The sequence below is a fragment of the Pan paniscus genome, chromosome 2 (assembly GCF_029289425.2).
Source record: "Pan paniscus chromosome 2, NHGRI_mPanPan1-v2.0_pri, whole genome shotgun sequence".
Classification (NCBI taxonomy): Eukaryota; Metazoa; Chordata; class Mammalia; order Primates; family Hominidae; genus Pan; species Pan paniscus.
This window is the reverse complement of record NC_085926.1, coordinates 88,976,808-88,999,237: the sequence shown is the minus strand read 5'-3', so window position 1 is coordinate 88,999,237 and position 22,430 is coordinate 88,976,808. Positions and strand designations below refer to the sequence as shown.

Here is a 22,430-nt window from a genome sequence, read left to right as displayed (position 1 = left end):
GAAAGAAAAAAAGTGTCTCATGATACCCTGTTCCGCTGAGATTAGGATTGATTAATGAGCGTGTCTTACATTTTCCATAGTTTACTATAGGCAAATGTGCTGTATGTTTTTGAATGTCCTTGGATAAGGTGCTGCCATCTCAGTCACTAACTGCCGTAGCACGTGGAAAAAAAAAGCATAACATTTTTCCCCACAGATATAAAACAATGGGACACAGAAGGCCTTACCTCTATGCCATTAATAAAATGCTTGTCTCTGTGTGGCCATAGAATGTACAATAGAAATGTACCTCCAGTGTGTTTAGTATATTTGCATGCAGCAACCTCACCTGGATTGGCATCATTTTATGTCATTATCCCAAAACAAACAAAAAAAATGGTGTAGCTCCTAGAATACATCCCAAAGTGGATTGGTGGAGAAGTTTGTCTAACAAGACTTGCTGGCTTTTTTATTTCTCAACACTTGTGTGACATTTACCTAGCAAATAAGCCCTCCTCCATTCATGAAAGATCACTGTAAAGTTAGAAGGATTATTTATGTGCTGCTTTACCCTTTTACCTTCCATTTTTCTGTATTAATCCATGTTTAAAAAATTGAATCAGCCCTTTCAATTGGTAATAGAGAAGTATTTTGGGATGGCCCATTGATACGTTACCAAGGATCTAGGGCTGCTTTGTTTCTAAATAATCTTGTTCGAGATCCAACATGAGTTAGTCTTTGATAATAATAATACAATTAAATCAAGTCCTTGGATTTAGAGGGTAGCGACAGACAAGGGAACCCTGTGTTATTGTGATGCCAACAAAGCAGAAAGGTATTCTATATAACTGACCTTACATTGAAAAATACTTTGAAGCACTTTTCTTACAGTCTTTTTATATTTGATGTCAGTTGTATCTCATGTAATATTCACCAGAGTTGCAAAACAAAAGAGGTAATTGTTTTATCTTTAGCCACCAAATCTGCTGAAACAGTCTTACTTGCTCTTATAAACCAATAGATATCTTATAACTGACATATCTGAGCTTTAAGAGAGAGAAAATAGTGGCATAGTATTACCAGTGACCAAATAAAGCCCTATAAGCTGAAGCGTGAAATTAATTTAGTTGTTTGTCAGATAATTGGCTTAGAAACAGTTTGTTTTCTGTATTCAGGCTAATCTGCTAAGCACAAGATTCTGAAAGTGACTTAATTTCATCCTGCCAAGAGTTTTTTGTTCTTTTGCTTTTTCTACCTTGTGATAAGAAATGGAAACTTCTCCACAACAATAAGAAAATCCATGGGGAATGTTTTGTTTGTCTGTTTGTTTGTTTGAGATGGAGTCTAGCCCTGTTGCCCAGGCTGGAGTGCAGTGGTACGATCTCAGCTCACTGCAACCTCTCTGCCTCATGGGATCTCAGCTCACTGCAACCTCTGCCTCATGGGTTCAGGAGATTTTCCTGTCCCAGCCTCCAAAGTTTCTGGGATTACAGGCGCCCACCACCATGCCTGGCTAATTTTTTTTGTACTTTTAGTAGATACGGGGTCTCACCACGTTGGCCAGGCTTGTCTCGAACTCCTGACCTCAGGTGATCAACTCCCCTCGGCTTCCCAAAGTTTATCTAACAAGACAATCACAAAATGCTGTGATTACAAGCGTGAGTCACGGCCCCTGGCCTCATGAGGAATGTTTTAAAGGCAGATTTCAGTTTGTACAAAGACTAATTTTGTGTTTATTATAGTCTTGAATAACCCATAATGTTCTTATTAACTAAGGACTTGAAAAAGATAATAGTAAATAATAACTATTGACCACTGACATAGCACAACCATACTTGACATTTTTAATTTACAAATATTAATAAATACCGATGCTTGTGAAATAAAGTATCGTATAAAGAGCCCTAACCATATGAACGCCTTTCTTCTTTGGCTTGTGCACAATCAAGACTATCTGATTCATGTCAATAGAATATTAGCAAAACAAGAAATACAATGGCAATAAACATATGAAAAATGTAAATTATTCTGAATAATTAATATATGCTAATGTAAGCAAAGATGTAATTGTTCACTTCCATAATTGATATAGATTATTTCTTAAATGAGAGCCTCTGATGTTAACAAAGTATATTAAAATGATTTCTTGGGCACTACAGTAATAAAGTGTACATTAGTATAACTACCTTTGAGATAATTAGAACTAGTTATAAAAATCTAAAATACTCTCTCACCCTTGGCCTCAGAATTAATCTTTATATATTTATTCTGAGGAAATGAATTTGATTGATAAGCAATCTATAGTTGCAAAAGCATAAAAACAAGCAAAAATAATAAGAGGATAATGGTTGGTTGAATGTTTAATATCCAAATGATGCAGTATTTTCAGCACTAACATTCATGTTTTTCAAAAGAATTACGATAAGATCTATATGAGAAGAGCTATAAAATATCAGATGAAAGAAATAAAATAATTAAATAGAGATATTCCATGTTCATGAATAGGCAGACTCTATATTATCAAGATGTTAGTTTTTCCCAACTTTATCTGTAGACTCGATGCAATTCCAATGAAAATCTGAGCAAGTTATTTTGTGAATATAGACACACTGATTCTGAAGTTTTTATGGAGAGGCAGAAAAACCCAGAATAATGAACAATGTTTAAGGAGAGAAAAAAGTTGGGAACTAACACTCCCTGACTTCAAAGCTTACTGTAAAGCTACAGTAATCAAGACAATGTGGTGAAAAAATAAACAAATACATGGCTAAAGAAGTATAATGAGCCCAGACATAGGCCGACATAACTATAGTAATCTGACAGTTGACAAAGGAGCAAAAACAATACAATGAAGAAAAATAGTCTTTTCAACATGTGATGCTGTAACAACTGGACATCCACATGCAAAAAACAAAATACACCTAGACACAAATCTTATAACTTTCACAAAAATTAACTAAAAATGAATTATAGACCCAAATGCATAATATAAAACTATAAAACTTTTGGAAGATAACATAAGAGTAAACCTAGATGACCTTGTGTATGGCAATGACTTTTAAGATACACCAAATACACCATACAAAAACCTGGACTTCATTAAAACAAAAATTTTTGCTCTGTAGCAGAGAATGTGAAGATAATGAGAAGACAATCCACAGACTTTGATAAAATGTTTGGAAAAGCCACATCTGACAAAGGACTATTATTAAAAATATACAGAGAACTCTTAAAACATATTCAGAAGAAAGCAAACAATTCAATTAAAAAAATGGGCCAAAGACATTAAATGACACTTCACCTAAGTTAGTATACAGATGGCAAATAAGCATATGAAGAAATGTTCCACATCATATGTCATCAGGAAAATGCAAATTGAAACAACAGTAAGATACCACTACAAATCTGTTAGGATGACCTTTCAGAACACTGACAATACCAAATGCTGGCAAGGATGTGGAAACTCAGAAACTCTCATTAATTGCTGGTGGGAATGCAAAATTATGCAGCAACTTTGGAAGATAGTTTGGCAGCTTCTTACACGACAAAACACATTTTTGCCATACAATACAGCAACCATGATCCATGGTATTTACCCAAAGGAATTGAAAATTTATGTCCACACAAGAAGCTATACATGGATGTTTATAGCAGCTTTGTTTATAATTTTCAACACTTGGAGGAAACCAAGATGTCCTTAAGAGGGTGAATAATAAATGAACTGTGGTACATCCAGACAGTGGGATATTATTCAGTATTAAAAAGAAATGAGGTAACAAGCTATAAAGTGACACAGAGGAAACTTAAATTCATATTGCTAGGTGAAAGAATCCAGTCTGAAAAGGGTACATATGATTGGATTATTCCAACTACATTACCTTCTGGAAAAAGCAAAACTGTGGACAAGTAAAAAGATCAGTGACTATCAGGGGTTAGGAAACAGGAAGGGTTGACTAGGTAGAGTTCAGAGGATTTTTAGGACAGTTAAAATATGCTGTATGGCAATATTATGGTGCATATATGTTGTTATACATTTGTCCCAATTCATAGAATGTATAACACTAAGAGTTCAAGAGTGAACCCTAATGCCAACTATGGACTTTAGGTGATAATGATGTGTCAATATTTGTTCAGAAATTGTAATAAATGTACCACTCTGGTGGAATATGTTGATAATGGGGGATAGTATGTATGTGTGAGGGCATGCGGTATATGGGAAACTTCTGTACCTTCTCTTCAATTTTGTTGTAAACCTAAAACTGCTCTAAAATTTATTTTTTAAATAATGTCTTTAAAAATTATTTTTAAATATTGAGGTGAGTAATACTCCTACTTAATAAAGTTAGAAGGTTAAATATAAAATAACTTGTAGGATCTGAGTGGACAGTTTTCTCTTTTCTAAAGTAATTTAAAGTGGTCATTTTATTTTTTCTGTCCTTTACTCTTTCTAAAAGAGATGTCAGTAATAACTTGCATCATCCTTTCTTCCATATGTAAAGTGTCTGTTTTATTTGGCTGCTTCCATGGTGTTTTTTCCATGCTCACTTTTCAGCAGGTGCATTATGATGGGACTATGTGCACTTTTCTTTATATTTCTAATGATTGAGGCTTTCTGAGATTATTTAAAGTGAAAGGTGGTGTTTTACAGTATATCTTGCAAATTGTCAAATGTAATTTCATTTGCTATTTCCTTCTCCCTCATTTTCTTACTTCAGGATCCCAGTCAGATGTACGATAAATTATTTGACATTGACCCTTAGGCTTTGTTCATTTGTCCCCATTTCTTCACTATTCTACAGACTGGATTATTTCTAGTAATTTGTCTCCAAGTCTTCTGATTTTCTCTTCTACAATCTCCTATATGCTATTAAATACCTCCAGTGAAATTTTTCTATTTCATTTTCTTTGAGTTTAGAATTTTGATTTGATTACTTTTATTAGTTTCTGACTGTCTGCTGAGATCCCTATCTAGTCACTCATTAATTAGTTGACTATATTTTCTTTAATTTTTAAAATATATTTACACAAGCTTTTAAAAAGATTTGGTCTTCTAAATTGAACATCCGAGCCATCTCAGGGTTAGTTTTCCTTGAATGCTATTTTTCCTGAACATGGATCACATTTCTGCTTGTGTACTGGCTATTGTGGATAATACATTATAGAGATGCCAGATTCTGTTACCTTCTCTCTGAAGTGTTGTTTTTTTTTCTAATAGTCCAATTACTGGATGATCACCTTGAAATTGTACAGGCTTTTTCGCATGGTTTGTGAAAGTCAGTTTGTAGAAATCCCAGTATTCCTCAACCACTTCAAACTTGGTAGGTCTCAAACTCCAAAGCACTGATCTCTTTAAGTCTTGGTTTTAAACTTTGTTAAGGTAAGTATAGAGAAGTCTTTACTATATGGTGTGGTCCTCACTCGTAAGTTGGCTCTTTTTGTGTCTCTGTGGAATGCCTAAGGTCTTAACAAGGTGTTAGCGATCTCTCTCCACTCTGGCCGGGCTAGATCCCGAAAATCTGCCGGTTCTCCTTACCTCCATGAGCTCAACTTCACTCTCAACCCAGAAGCAACTGTTTTCTGAAAATTCAGTCACGTATATATGCAGCACAGTCCTCAAGCAAGGATGCGTGAGGGACTCTCATACTTCCTTCTGCACAATGTATTTCTCTCCAGTGTATGGCACCAGACATTCCAGTTACAGCAGTTGTTCCAAACTCTAATCAAAACTGAACAGGTTGTATTTGCCCTTCATTGACTTAGCTTCGTGCACTGTAAATGTTGATTTGGCCAGGGGAGACATGAGGCTTACTTTGGGAGTTTTTACTCTGTTAAAGATCAGAGACTTGTGCCGCTTGTTGATAGCACTTACACAGTGTCTAGGACAGAGAAATGGCTCAATAATTATACTGTGAATGAATAAAGAAAGAACTTGTTTCATATATTTTGCCCAGCTTTATGATTGCCTGCCATAAGATAGCTGGTCCAGTACCAGTAACTTCATAATATCCAGACCTGGTAATCCTCTTGATAAATCCTTAATCTTTGCGACACCCCATCCCTCAGGGTCATTGTCTTTTCTCTCCCTTGCACTAAGTCATAAATCAAACTCAGATCATTTTACTTGTGTTTTCCAAAGATAAGATTATAGAATTTACTGGACCTTGGGAATAGAGGAGATTTTACATTACAGAAATATAAATATTTAAAATTCCTTATTAGACACTTTTGTGATTTAGCAGAATTTTGGTCACTCTGTCCCTGCAAAATTCTGCCTGGTCATTTTTCTGCCTAATCTTCAGCCTCCCCACCTGTGATTTACCTTCTTCACACTTCCATCTCTATACTTCACCTTTCTCACTTTCACACTCCCAAAGTTATCTTCATTTATTTTAAGCATAGAAGCTTAGCTATTAGTTTCCTTTTGCAGTTTATTTTCACAGTATAGCTTCAGGGTCTCATTTTCCACATCAAAGAAACATAATTTCCTAAACAGTATTTCCTTCCTAAGAAGAATTGTGATGCTGGTTGAAAAAATAATATCTATAAATGCACATTTACAGAAATTCAAAAATACGCATATTCAAACATATTATGCAAGTACTCATTTACGTCATTTATTCATTTGGTAGGCATTTATTGACAGCTTTCTACATTTCATGAGCTGGAGTTTAAAAGACTCAGAATGCATAGTCCATTCTCTCCATGAACTCCCTGTTCAAGTGTTAGAAGTCGAATCAGCAAAACCAACATATCATTATGGCTAATGTGCACACACGGTTTGCTATGGGAACAGAGAAGGGATAGTAACTCAGACAAAAGAATTGAGACTCAGTTTCATAGAGCACAAAGTGATCTGAACTCAAATGTCTATTTCTCTACTATGCTTCCCTTGACCCTCAAACTGTATAGCCATGCAACTTGCTATCAACACTCTTTGTATTTTTTCTTTCATAATTTTAATGACATTAATATATGTGTCTCTGCCACTAGCTAGTAAGTCCTGGAGAATTGTCTCTGGGTTCTCAGCATTTGCACAGAGTCCAGCATACAGTAAGTGTTCAATAATTGTATATTGAGTGAATAAATGAATACATAAAAAGCTTGAAATTTTTGTGCCTTTTGATGCTTAAAACATAGATTTAGTTGGATATATATTTCTGGTAAATAATGTCTTCAAAATACACAGTCTTCCTTAGTTTTTTTAGTGTTCATGATTAATTCTCCTAAGAATCAAATATATTTTCTTTGCTTTTCTTGATATTTTACAGATAACATTAAGGTCTTAATTTTTACACAGAGTTTTGTAAAAATATATGCATCCTTTATTTTTAGATGTTTGTGTGTATGATTTGAGGAAAATGTTTTACTCTTTGTGCTGTTTACTCTTTTTCAATAAGGACAGTGCGGTTAAGTCTTTGAAGATGCTATTAATTGATATATTCAGAAAAGAAATTATGTGCTCTTTTGATTGACTTAAAGCTCGTGATTGCAGCGGCAGGAGGGAAAAAAAAGTATTTTTAGGTGTGCTAGAAAGAAGTGTCAAAGCACCTCAGGCTGAGCAGACAGTCCAAGATAACACTCTTGCCTGATGTTAAAGACAATCTGTTCCTGCCTCTTCCCCACTCTGATTATAGCTCATGCACCCCTAAGTTTCTACTTGAAAAACTTCAATGCTTATAGTTGCATATTTAGATAAGTGAATAAGGTGACAGGAAAGCTTTTTATTTTGAAAATTATGATTGTGAGTGCTCACTGTCTGCTTCTATTACAAATTTAATGTTTAATTGTTCAAAACCTGTTTAGAGAACCGCATATCTTGAAAGATTTATAATGGCATATAGAATTGTCAGCAGGAAGAAACACCAGGACTCATTAGTTAGTTCCCCAACTTCTTGGTAGGACTGGATCCAAGCCTACCCCAACATATGGATAGCCTTAGGAAAGAAGATTCCTCAGCTCGTTTTTGTACCTAGTTCAGTGCCTTGAAATGTTATGTTGTCACAAGAAGCCTCTACAGGAAGTCACAATATCTGACTTCTATTTTTAATACAGCAATGTGCTCCATAGTGTTATGTTTACAAAACCTACCTACATTTTTGTATGTCTATAGTGACAATAGTTGGATACAAGCTTAAAATCCCATTCACAAAAGTGAATTTGGAAGGAAAACATCACTTTCCCCCTTGTGAAACACAACTCTGAAAGGTACAAACCAAAAATAGCAAATCCGTTTAAAAGTAGGACACTATGATAATCCATTGATTTCATTTTCATAATTCTTCTCAGTGTTGGTATTCAAAGTTTTTTTATTTTCAAAAATTAGAGATTCTAAGATTGAAAAGTAATTTCAAACTATAAATAATATTTCTGTTCCTTGTAGGAGGGGATTCATTATACATTTGGGCACCTAGAAGGAGAAGAAATGCCTGGAAACGTGAGAAGAAATAAATTAACAAATACAAAATATTGTTGGTGCCTAACTCTTTAAGGAATAAAAGTTGATTTTGAACCACCACATACCCTTTCTTGTTCACAGAAGAGTTTGAGATGTTCATTACAGATTGCATTACTCAGCACCATCCTAGTGTTTCTGAGTCAAAAATCTCGAGAATAGGACTTGTAAAGCTGTATTTGTCACAAACATCTCAAGTTGTACCTTTGCACCTGGCTCAGGGACCATATTTAGAAAATACTGTGTCTGGTTAGTATGAGTAAGGAAGGGACATTGGTTTTTTGCAGCTATAACAGAAAGCATACACACACACACACACACACACACACACACACACACATACACACATGCATATATAATGCAATAAATACTTTTAAGGAGCCCCATCACCCCAATATCCCTCACAAGTATAAGGGGCAAGCCCATTACACTTGCCCTCCTGTGATACTTCATCCCTGGCATTTCTATTTGCTAACTATGCTTCCTGATATTTAAACTTTGGTTATATCTATAAAGCTGCTACTTTAGCTCATTTTCATTCTCTTCAAAACATGGAATATTATCTTTTTTTCAAGCTTTATTGGGTATAATTGGCAAATAAATAATTGTATACATTCAAAGTATACAATGTGACATTTTGATTTATGTATATATTGCAAAAAGATTTCCAACAAGCTGATTGACATATTTAACACCTCACCCAGTGACCTTTTTCTTCAAGACTTATCTCTTGAGTATATTCATCTTGCTTAATTAAAACTTTAGGCCCATGAATTAGTAACTCTCCTGTTTCCCTATTCCCTATAATCAAGAGAGATACATGGTACACTTTAAAAAATTGTTGACAGGGTAGATCTCATGTTAAGTATTCTTAGCACAATAAGATAAAACTATAAAAGAAACAATAAATGGCTTAGAAAGGTAGCTCCTTCAGTAGGATGTAAACCTTTAGTACTCTTGTGTAATACTATGGAAAAGGCCACAGATTATTCTGCCCCCCTGAGTCCTTGCCCATTATACACCCCTCACACTCTGAGTCCAGTCTTGGTGATGCGCCTTGCTTTAGTCAGTGGTTTATAGCAAATGCGATACAATAAGGTGCTTGAAAGTGTTTATATCCTTACTGCTATTGGAATCCTATAACTACCATGTGGAATGCCCGAGAGAGTCAACTATGGAATAAGTCACCTGCATCCTAGTCATTCCTCTGACCCCATACCAACAGCTTCCAAATGCTACACATGTGAATGAGGCCTTCTTAGGCCACCCAGCTGTTAGGACATCCTTGAGTAAAGTGGCTTTCTACATTTAGGGTGAAATTTCAATACTGTGTCATTAGATTCGTTAATTTATAGATTTAAATAATTAAGATGTTCAAATAATGAAAGTTTCATGAGACTAATTATTGAGGTATTTTTAAAAAACAGACATAATGGGTTTTTTTGGTTTCTGTTTGTGAAGTATTTTGACAACCTGCTGTGGTTTTATTTGTAATTAAATAATTTATATATTTAAATTAAATAATTGATCATCCTGTAGTAAAATTCCTAAAATCTCCAACCAGGGAATATAAATGCTTGTAAAACAAATGATATGTATGACAAAGATGCCTACTTATGCCTATTTCCTTAAATACCTACATAAAAAGTTTATGCATATGCTACATGAGATGAACATAGAAAATGAGTATACTCATAAATAATAAAGGTTTTAAAATGTGTTCAAGAATATAATTACTAAGATAATTCAAGAGAGGATATTTTCTATATTGTGTGAATATTACGTAGCTATGCACATTATATATTAATATATTTCAAAACTCTTAAAATTGACTTTACAGTTAATACCACATCATCACCAAAACCTAAATTTAGTAGTAAAAACAAGGTAATCCCACTGAATGGATCTCTAAATGCCTAAGTTATTGTGCTGTTGTAAATTAGGCACTCTGGGCATTTAGTTTGCTGAAGTAGTTGTAAATGCAGGTACCTAACATGCTTAATGTTCAAACACGTAATTCTTAGGTGCTTGGGGAAATAAGTTAATTAGAAGAAAATATGATTTTGCATAAATGTGCATGTGTATTTGTGCATTACTATATCAGACACATTAATAATAAATGGGGGAATATTATTTTGTTTACTTACATACATATTTTTGTGTTTGTATCTTGTACATAAAAGCATAAACACATCATATGACCTCTCTCTGGCACTTACTGAAAAACTTACCAGTCCATAAACATTTATTTACATTGACCTAAGCTTGTCTAGTTCATCTGTCAAATCCATTTCCTTTTATGTAACACACCTACTATAAATCCCATGAAAACATTACGAGTATGGGTGTTAATATATGTACAGAACAAATTATAGAGTAACTATTACTTCCACATACCAAAGAAAAGTATTACAATAACTTTTCGTTTTTTAAATAAATCAACTCTCCCTCTGGCTCCATGAAACTTTAATTCACATTGGGATAAGTGGACACCTGTTTATTTACAAAGCTTTCAGTCATGGAGATACAGATTCAGAGACTTGAGACAAGAATAAAATAAGTTAGATGGCCTCCTTTTAAATCCAACTGTGATTTTCATCTTTGTCACAAAATAAGCACAACATTTGGCAAGACTGGAAGCTTCCACTGCACACAGGTCCAAGTTGGCATAGAATCACCTTGACAGGCTCTCAGATCAGCAAGAACTCTCAACTGTGAAAGGGTCCGTTTGCTAAATTTAACTTTTCCTTGGTAAAATAAATGAGATGCTCCTAAGGAGAAGAAATAGTCTCAGGATCAAGGAGAAGAGGCATCAGGCTCAGTCACCTCATCAGGTATGTAAGATATCAAGGTAGGTTAACAACAGCCTGTGCAAGAGAAATGCAAAGTGTATACAAATTAGGATAGTCCTGAAAATTTGGGAAGATAAATGATTGACTTTGCTTTGTTTTCCCTCCAGGACCATATCATTTCCATTTTCTTTGGAGGCAGCTGAGTCTAACAGTCAGAGTAAGGAAGACAGATAATTATGTTGTGTCTCGATGTTTGCAATTCTGGGTCTGAAGGCTATTTTCAATGTTAGGTTTTATGATTAGAAGGGACTCCAACTTTCTTTTGCTTAAATTGAATATCTTCCTAAAACAGAGCCCAAAGAAATACATGTAATGAAAAAGTTGCAGTGCTGACAAGCTGTGACACTACCAGGCTGAGTCATGCACACAGCTTGAACTTTGAAGTCAAGAACGTTTTTGTCTTTATTTAGGTTCACGATTTGCACAGAGGGCTATATCTTTTCCCACGTCACACAAAACATGTTGGCAAAACCTTGATGAGATGCTGTAGCATAAGTGTGGTTATTTTAGGAATCGCCTTGGCTCACTGTAGGGTGAACCAAGCTGTCAAGTGGTATAAGAAAGTTACTTAACTAAAGAGTGTCTTAGTAAATTAAATATTGATGAAAAAGAGCCCTTAATCTCCTTCTGCCTCTGGACAGGCATTTGCTTAATTTCAGCTTTATTTACTTAAATTCTCAGTCCCCCTATTTTTATTAGATAGCAGAAACAGAGAAGTTTATTATCTTGCCAGAGACAGACTTCTGTGCCCCATGATGTAAATTGTTCCCTTTTTTCTGGACAAACATAGTTTATTACATACTCATAGCTTTAATATATGTAATCAGTCTACATTGATGGAACTTTTCCAAAGTTTCATTCCTCTATCAACACAACATAAAATACCGTTTTGCTAAGTTGAAATGCTGTGCCATTCTACAGTGAAAGTCTTATGTGTTTTACTAGCTGGGATTTTCCCCTTGTTCATTTTACTTTTAGGAATGCAATAGTCAGAGAACCTTAGGAAACTACTGTTCTAAACTGTTCATTTTACATTTGAGGAAACAACTCCCAACATGTAGAGAAATTTATCCTAACTCATGCAGCTAGTCAGTAAAAGACTTCATATCAGAAATTAATGTTCGTGGCTCCTGGTGCTTTTCTTCTGATAAACAGGCTCCCTAGAAGTTTTCAAAGCTTTTTTAGTTCCCTCTTTATTCCCCATATCAAAAACTGGAGGCTTTCCCTATTTATCATCCACTGACCATATATGAAACACCCTGCTAAAAAGTGACAGTGTTAAGGAATGGTAAATACCTAATATTGCTATCTCCAGGCCTATTGCCTTTCAGGAGGTGACTTAGACACTGATGCTACAGTTTTACATTGTCACATTTTTTAATTTGAGAGTCCTATTCAAAAGAAGAAAAATAGAGAAAAATTTGAATATGAATGTTCAATATTGTGATTTTTAAACTTTATTCATCTTAATGTATTTTTCTTTTTAAAAATATATTTTTTTAAAATTTAATTCATTTTAAACTTGAAAAAAATCTCTAAAATATGCTGAAAAGACAATAGAAAATATATTCCACAAGATTTTTTTTTTCCATTCTGTGAAAATATAGCACTCCAAAAGGACTGAGATTTCCCTGGATATTGTAAAATAGTCTCATAATTGTACCCATTATCTCTAGTTTTTGTTCTCCTAAGGAGAAGAAAGGCCCAAATCGATTTTTCCCTGCACTATTATATTCTAACTTTCTTAGTCTCAACATCCCAAAATCTTTACACAGTCAAGTCCTCTTTATTTCAAATGTTGGAACATCCAGAAGATTTGGAAGCACAGATGAGGCAGCGGATCTAGGGAGCTCCCTCTCCACCTTACACATTTCAATCACCACAAATTTTCAAAGGACTCTTGAATTTTGCCAAGGATGGGCCTAGGTAGAACTTAATCCTTTGACCACATAGAATATGACTTTTTCTCGTTTTCTTCCAAGCGCTCCAGTCTTCATAATAGATCCTCAACTCACCAGAAAAACATTCTGATCCTCAGTCTTACCCTGATTTTAGGCATTTGCTTCAGTGGTGATCAGGAAATTTCAGACAGCTTGACATCAGGCTTGCTGTTAATTTTGCAACATTATTACTGGATCACCTCAACATACAAGGTAAGGTGTCACTTTCAGGCCCTCAAACAGTAGAACCAGTAGTAAGCAACAGTAGACCTAGTAGTAAGCAACTATACTTAAGGAGAAAGCACCAACATATGTAAGAGAAACGATTAGGTTTACCAGAAGTATTATTTGAAGCCAGCGCTGTCCAATCAATAGATGATGGAAATGTTCTCATCTGTGCTGTTCAATATGATAAACGTGGCTATTAAGCACTTAAAATGCAGCCAATGCAACTAAAAACTGAATTCTAAATTTTATTTACTTTTAATTCATTAATCTTTAAAATTTAGATAGTCATATGTGGCCAGTTATACCATACTGAATATTATAGTTTCAGACAATATGTTTTTACAATAGCAATATGATTTTTTTAAAACTTAAAAAAACTTTTGTTAATTAAGGCACTCTTTTGTGTTCCAGAAATAATAATAAAGGCAAAATTCAATATAAGATCTCAAGGTAAATTTGCAAATATTTTATGATTTTATAATGGCTATTTTTTTCTGAACTTCTTTTTTTTTTTGTCTAAAAATACAGTCAATTCTCACTTGATTTTTTTCTTCCCCTTTATTTCCCATGCAGGATGCTGCTTTCTACAATAGTAAAGGAATTGAGAACTTTTAATTTGGGCATTTAAAGCAGCATCTGTTAGAATAAAAGTACAGTACATAATAACTAGGGCCACATAAATTATGTACTACATAAGACAAATTAAACTGGAAAATTGTCTAGGAGTAAAGGGTCAGCTCTAATAAGCTGAACATAATCTCCCGTATTCTATCCCTAAAGAAAATTAAATTTTAATTATCCTGAGAGCTCACTGTTCAGGAATGTCACTCTAAGTAATCATGTAAATGACAGTTAAACTCCGGAATAGAGTTAAAAGTTAAATATTATCTGCAATTGCCCTTTAAGTCCAGAGTTTGCTAGTTGCTTCAGGCAAGCTATTAAGAACATCAGATATTGACAAGTTAAACCAAGATGCAAGACGAGTCCTCATGTCTGCAAAATTAGTCACTGCTGAATGCCTTATTGAGTCACATTCTTGCAGAACATTACACTAAAAAGTATTTTAGACACTTTAGAATTTACATTGTCTCTACTTGTATAAGTTTCAGACAATACCCTTCATACTGGGAAATTTATGTCAAAGGCTTAAGCTACTTCTTTAAAACTAAGCTTGTAGAGTCAGTGAGAAAGAGATTGAGAGAGACAGAGAGAAAGAGCTCCTGCTGGCAAAGTGATGATATGATTATCTCTGGGCCTGAACTTCCAGATGTGGAGTTCCCAAGCTTTCCTAACATGGATATTGGTGGGAGGCAGAGGTGGAGGTGGGGCGGGGGGCAGGGTCAATCTCTTCTCTATACACTATTAACATATAAGAAAAATTTGGATTTTTCAGGTTGAGGGTGGGTGGAGGTGAATTTTTAAAAAGTTCTAGAATTTGTTATTACCATTTTTCACCAAATCTTTTAACTAACTTGGATAATGCTTTTCTGGCACTGTGGTTTTATGTATTTAAGAGAAGGAGAGCAGGTATGACATGTATATTGTCACTGAGCTTTATAAGAAGCATTATTGAAAAAAATAGTAATTGATTGATCAGAATAAAAACAATAAGTCTTTATGTCAAGAATACATAAAAAGAGAGACTGGGAAGACAACAAGGCCAATAAAGTTATTTTATAAATGGGGAAAATTATATAACTTTAAAATGATATATTGATCTAAATGCAAAGTTTCATAAAGTTATAAATTAAAATTAAGGAATTACTAAAAATGAGATATAACATGTAAAGATGTAATTAGTAAAATAACATTGCTTTGACTTGGAATTAGTGACTATGTTTCGAAGTTGGATGCAAATAAAGAAAAATATCTTTAAAATTTAATAAATATAAAGGACTCTACATATGTACCACATTACTATTAGCAGATGATTTGAGATTTGAGACATTAAACTTGGAAGAAGAAAACCTTTGCAGAGTGAGACAAACCAAGTTCTCTACTGGTAGCCCTGTGATCCACTCTCAGCAGCAGGAAGGTGGTTGTGCTCAGCATGGGTCCTTGCATTAGCTGTAATTTCAGACTGCTTCTCACCAAAAACTTTGAGGAAAAAGGAACCAAATGACAAAATAAGAAATTGGATTGTCTTAAATAATTAGAACATCTTAAGAAAAGGGCAAAATGACTATATGAATGAAATAGCATCACATGATCTTCAAATACATCATTTGGCTACGACTCTCACTCTACAGCAAAACTTATGTCTATCTGATGGAAAATACTTTTTTCAGAGTTTAAATTATGGTTATTAGAAGTAAATTATTTCATATTCTAAATAGTCCATTTTTTCTAGGTATTGAATTACTTTTCTTTTCCATTGAATTTATAGGAGTCATTTAACCCTCTATATTAAGAACTCTATATTTGACCAAAAGTTGACCAAAATATTTATAGAAATGATTTTATCATATATATTCAAGAGATGTGAAAAAATATTTTCTAAATTTCTGAGCTTTAAATTGAGAAAAGCCACTACAGAGAAGATATTCTCTGTGTAATTTTATGAATTAGTTGATAAGTTGGAATATAACTATAGTCTTTCTATATGTAACTATAAAAATATTACTATAGTATAAGTAGATTAATGTCTAGTTTGGGTTGGGAAGTGAGATAGAAATGGGAACATAGTATTTACATTTTGATTTAAGAGAACTAGACTTACCTTTCAAAAATGTAGTGATTAGAATCCTAAACTCTGTGTGGGGTTCAATACAGATTGCATTAGATTCGAACCCTTGCTCTTCCTGGTACATAGCCCTCTCCATGCCAGAAATATCTCATTTTAATTTGGTGATAATAATGACATTCATTTCATAGAACTGTTAAGAGCATGAAATGAGTTGAATTATTGCTCTTTATTTCCAAAGCCCTTAGCTCAATTTCTTGCCCACAGTATCTGCTATGTAACTGTTATTTTCTTAATCTACCACTTTTCTGTTCTTTTCTCTTTTCCTTTCTTTCTTTTGTTTTGTTTTTGTTTTCTTTTCTTTTTGTTTTGTTTTGTTTTCTCTGTTTTTGTTTTTAACCAGATATTTACCTAACTAAATTATCTGGCTAGGAAAGCAAACTTGAACTTCACCTTTAAAACATGCAGCTCCCCAACTGTACCCCAATTTCATGCCTAGAACAAAAGCCTAAATTGATTAACTAAATTCAAAATTAGGCACACTACCTAGTTGCACGCTTGACAATCCTTCAGATCTGAGCATGCTAAAGTAGCACAATCCATATTGTTCTCTTTAATATATTTAGCTGTTTTTTTCTTCTCTTCAATACTGCTGACATTTGCATCACGTCAAAGTGAGGGTCACTACTGATCAGCAGCCTAAGTGTAAATAATGCTGTAAATAATAATGCAAATGACACTTCCTGAGAATAATCTACTTCTTTATCCAGGTCCCAAATTTTTCCTTTTTTTGGTTTTAATGGCTTTCTGAAATAGGTAATATCAATTGGATGAGAAACTAATTGAACTGAAATATTACCTCTGAAGTAAGAATGTGACATTACATAATGCTTTTGCCAAGCATCACTGAGGAGCATTTATAAGGGAAATTTACTTCTTAACATTGATTTCTGGCAATTAGGCCATATTTTTACTTTAATTGTGTTTTTTTTCAAAGGCATAGTAGAGGAAATATCATATTTGCCAATGTAGCTTTCTTGTTTTGGATAATTACTAGCAATTAAAAATAACTAAGCTAAGATCTAAACTCACTTTGCTGACAAAGCATGCACACAGTGGAGACAGGGTTCCAAATATTGAGTTCCCATCCTTCTTTCTGAGATGCACTATTTTCAAAGAAAGATTTTTTTTTAAAGTAATGCTTGGATGTCCAAATCATTTGAGTGTCTTTTTCCAGACCTGAAGAAGCAGCATTTTTTAGTACACGCATGGGAAAACTTTGCCATTAAGGTCAAATGAAGGCCTCATCCTAAATTCATCCGATTCTCAGAAAGTTTATTGTCCATCCTAATTCCCTCATTAAGAGTAAAAAATCTAACAACACTCACCTGTGAAAGACAGTCCTCAGTTTTACAATCCTGCTGTAGTCATTATGCTTATAATTTCTTATATCTTTCTCAGAAGATTTCAGAAGACAAGCTTTCTGATATTTCTCTTCATCAACTTGGTTTTCTTCTGTATCCCTGAAAAGAGTGAATAATAATTTAAAAAACAGTGTATTAACTGCTGACAGCAAAACTTATTGAAAAATCACAATGAAAGAAGTAGATGGGAGATCTTTATAATTGAAAATATGAAAAACCCAAAAGGTAATAATTCAGAAATAGCTGGATTTAGAGCCCCCAAAACCATGTCTAGCACTCAATTTTTAATCTCTCTGATGTATTTTTTCTGTGATACTTAGCTAGACAAGCTTAATAATCTTTTGCACTGGATTCTCCTTTTAGGCTTGAAATATTATTTTTCCCCTTGATCTTGGCAGCTGTGTCTCTTTCTAGGAGTTGTGCCCACCTGAGAAGATCCACCTTCCCAAGGACAAATTCTTTCCTTGGGTGCAGCCAGCATCTGAGAAAATCCCTGCCTCCCTACCCTTCCAGGGGTGATTTCTGTGGAGCCACCAAGTTCCAGAGCTCCACAGGATCAACTGAGGGCTTTGGGACTCATCCAAACCCTATCCTCCCTCTGCCTGATTCTCATTCTTTTTCCCCCTTTTAATTGCTGATTTTGAGTACTTCCCAGTAAACTTTCTAAACACAAATTTCTGCTCAAAGTCTGTTTTCCAGGTAATGCAACCTGGGACATAGTTCCAGATTTTTATCATCCTACCTTCACTCAACCTCAGCAGAAATAGAGCTTTTCTTTTGTTCAAATAAAACCTAGGAAGTAATCCCCATCAGCCTTGTTATGTTAATTCAGTCACAGGGTCTTAAAATTTAAGAGGAGGTACTGAGATATGTCTATACATATCTATAATACATTTAAATGTGGAAATGGTTATTTTGAGAGATTCTGAAGTCAGAATTGATACCTCTGCTCAGGCATCTCATCAACATACAAAGCTTCCTTCCTCATATGTCAACCAAAGATTTCTAATGTGGACATTCAGTCCAAAACTCTCTTCTAACTCTAAATATTTGATTATTTTTTATCTCTGTTTAAAACTCTATAAATAGTTCATCGGGTAAAAGCTGAACTAAAACACTAAAAATGGTCTACAATATTCTACAAGGTCTTGTACTTGCTACTAACTGTGGAATCTTCCCACAGTTTTCTCTCCCTTGCTTTTCAAAATCCAGTGAGTTTCTAAACTGTGTGATGTTGCTGTGTAAGACAGGTAACTATGCCAAGAAATTAATCCATTCTGATATGCCTACCACCATCACCCATGACATAAACATATACACCCACACAAATATGCACACTTGTGCACTAATACACATTCACCCAATATGCATACACAGACCTTCAGAGCATTAACTCATCCTCAGACTGCAACTTCAACATCACATACTCATAGGATCTTCCCCTGACCCACCCAAAACTAGGTTAGATCTTACTATTGTGGCAGCATGACAGCATCAGCAATTTTTTTCAGAGAGCTTGTTTATAATTCAGAGTAATTGCTTCATGGTGACATGCTGGGATAAAAGCACATGAAGTTTGAGACTCTCTTTTGCTCATTATTATATCCTTTACACTAGTCATAGGCTTAAGACATGCAGTAGTGCTTGAAAAAATAATGAATGATTAAAAGAAGGTAAGAATTATACAAAATATAATCTGATATCAAAGGTTAGAGAGGTTCATTCACTCCTGACTTGAGTGGTTATAAAAAGGCTATGGAAAAGGTAACAGTGTGGGCTGGGTGTGGTGACTCATGCCTGTAATCCCAGCGATTTGGGAGCCTGAGGTGGGTGGATCATTTGAGGCCAAGAGTTTGAGATCAGCCTGGCCAACATGGCAAAACCCTGTCTCTACTAAAAATATACAAAAATTAGCTGGGTGTGGTGGTGCATGCCTGTAATCCCAGCTACTTGGGAGGCTGGGGCATGAGAATCGCTTTAATCTGGGAGGCAGCAGCTGCAGTGAGCTAAGATCATGCCACTTCACTCCAACCTGGGTGACAGAGTGAGACTCTGTCTTAAAAAAAAAAAAAAGTAACAATGTAAACATATCTTTAAAAGATGTTGCGAATTTTGACAGACACAAATAAGGTATATTTCAAATTAACCAATGTTTGGTTTAGCAAAAACTAAAAGTAATACAACAAATTAGTGAAAGGGAAATAGGAGTAATTCTCAGTTTCAAACCATATCTTCCTTCAACGGAATTTTTAAAAGCAATCATAAGCAAAAATAACAAAACTGAAGGCATGATGCTACCCAACTTCAAACTATACTACAGGCTTGTAGTAACCAAAACAGCATGATACTGGTACAAAAAATCGACACATAAACTAATGGAATAGAATAGATAGCCTAGAAATAAACCTGCATACCTACAACTATCTGATCTTCAACAAAGTTGACAAAAGTAAGCAATGGGGAAACCACTCCCTATTCAATGAATGGTGCTGGGATAATTGGCTAGCCATATGAAGAAGACTGAAACTGGATTCCTTCCTTACATCATATACAAAAATTAACACAATATGGGTTAAAGACTTAAATTTAAAACCTGAAACTCTAAAAACACAGGAAGACAACCAAGGCAATACCATTCTGAATATAGGAATGGGCAAAGATTTTATGACGAAGATGCCAAAAACAATTGCAATAAAAATTGATATATAGGATCTAATTAAACTAAAGGTTTTATGGCAAAGATGCTGAAAGCAATTGTAAGCAAAAATTGAAAACATGGAATCTAATTAAATCAACTAAATGGCTTCTGCATATCCAAATAAACTATCAATGGAGTAACAGACAATCTACAGAATAAGAGAAAAATTTTGCAAACTACACATCTGACAAACATCCAATATCCAGCCTCTATGAAGAACATAAACAAGTTTAGAAGAAAAAAAATCAGAAAGTGGGCCAAAGACTTGAACAGACACTTCTCAAAAGAAAACATACATGTGGCCAACAAGCATATTAAAAAAAAAGCTCAATATCACTGGTCATTCATTAAGAGAAATGCAAATCAAAACCACAATGAGATACTATCACAGACCAGTCAGAATAGCTATTATGAAAAAGTCAAAAAATAACAGATGCTGGTTAGGTTGTGGAGAAAAAGGAACACTTATACACTGTTGGGGGATGTGTAGATTAGTTCAATCATTGTGGAAAACCGTGTGGTGAATCTTCAAACGCCTAAAAACAGAACTACCATTCGACCCAGCAATCTCATTAGTGAGTATATACCCAAAGAAATGTAAATCATTCTACCATAAAGACCCATGCACTCGTATGTTCATTGCAGCACTATTCACAAAAGCAAAGACATGGAATCAACCTAAATGCCCATCACTGACAGACTGGATAAAGAAAATATACACCATGGAATACTATGCAGCTATGCAGCCATAAAAGGTAATGAGATCATGTCCTTTGCAGGGACATGGATGGAGCTGGAAACCATTTTCCTTAGCAAACTAATGCAGAAATAGAAAATCAAATACCGCATGTTGTCACTTACAAGTGGTAGCTAAATAATGAGAATATATGGACACAAAGAAGGAAACAACAGACACCAGGGCCTCCTGGAGGGTGAGGGTGGGAAGAGTGCAAAGATCAGGAAAAATAACTAATGGGTACTAGGCTTAATAACTGGGTGACAAAATAATCTGTACAGCAACCGCCCATTACATGAGTTTACCTATATTACAGGCCTGCACATGTACCCCTGAACTTTAAATAAAAATTAAAAAAGAAAAGAAAAGCTAACCTAAGGAAGACAAAAAAGCATAATTTTGTTGTCATGGAAATTGAGAATTAAGTTGAAGACGCCCCTCGTTGACATAAGATGAATGAATTTGTTAGTAATCTCGAGATAGTTCTTAATGAAATAAATATTTAACTGATAGACAACCATAAACTAGACCTAGAATATTTGAGTTGAAGTAGGTTCCATGATTATCTAAAACCACTCTTTAATTAGAAAGATGAAGATGAGATCTAGCTTGTTGAAGAGACACACTCAAATTTGGATGAATGATAACATTGAGACTAGAACTCAGGACTCCTCATTTTCTGTTAAGTTCAATTAGGGAAAAAATACTCCGTAAGAAAATATTGTTCAAATTCTTTCCAATGATAAGTTCATATAATAGTAATACTCGGCAATAAAATGGAACAACTTTCTGCTCATACAATATCACAAATAAATCTCAAAATATTATGCTGAACAATAGAAAACAGATACAAAATTATAAATACTGTATGTTTTTTAATAGAAAGTTTTAAAACAGTCAAATAAATTTATAATAATGGAAATGAAAACAGTCACATGTAAGGTTAGGGTGGAGAATTTACTGAAGAAGGGAAGTAGAGAAATTTTCAGGGTAATAAAATTTTATACAGCTTGACTGGGATAGTGTTATGTGGAACTATACATTTATTTAAATTTATTGAAATGAAAGTTTAAAATACATAAATCATATCTCAATTAAAAATATCTTCTTGCCATAATTATGTAATGCATTAATTTTATTTAAATAAGGCAAAATAATTGAACTGATTGACTGTAAGAAGTATAGCCAAATATCATTCAGATAAATGACATATAGATACATAGACACAGTATATATGAATATATACATTTATAATAATCATTTCTGTACTTCTAGTTCACATTGAGTATAACATTATTATAAGCAGTGGCCCATATTGCCATGTAGCTTATTAACTATTTAAATCATAAAAGAGCAAGAAACACAAGATTCACTTTGTTTTCATTTTGGAATACATGACAACGTGTAAGGTTTTTCTTCAATCACTTTTCTCTCGTGT

The 22,430-nt window shown here is 34.2% G+C and overlaps 1 pseudogene; it reads right to left on the bottom strand.

Moving 5' to 3' along the window:
* The window catches only part of LOC100987202 (little elongation complex subunit 2-like), a 150,142-nt pseudogene extending 129,037 nt beyond the window's left edge, over nt 1-21,105 (bottom strand).
* Between the last annotated feature and the right edge of the window lie 1,325 nt (nt 21,106-22,430).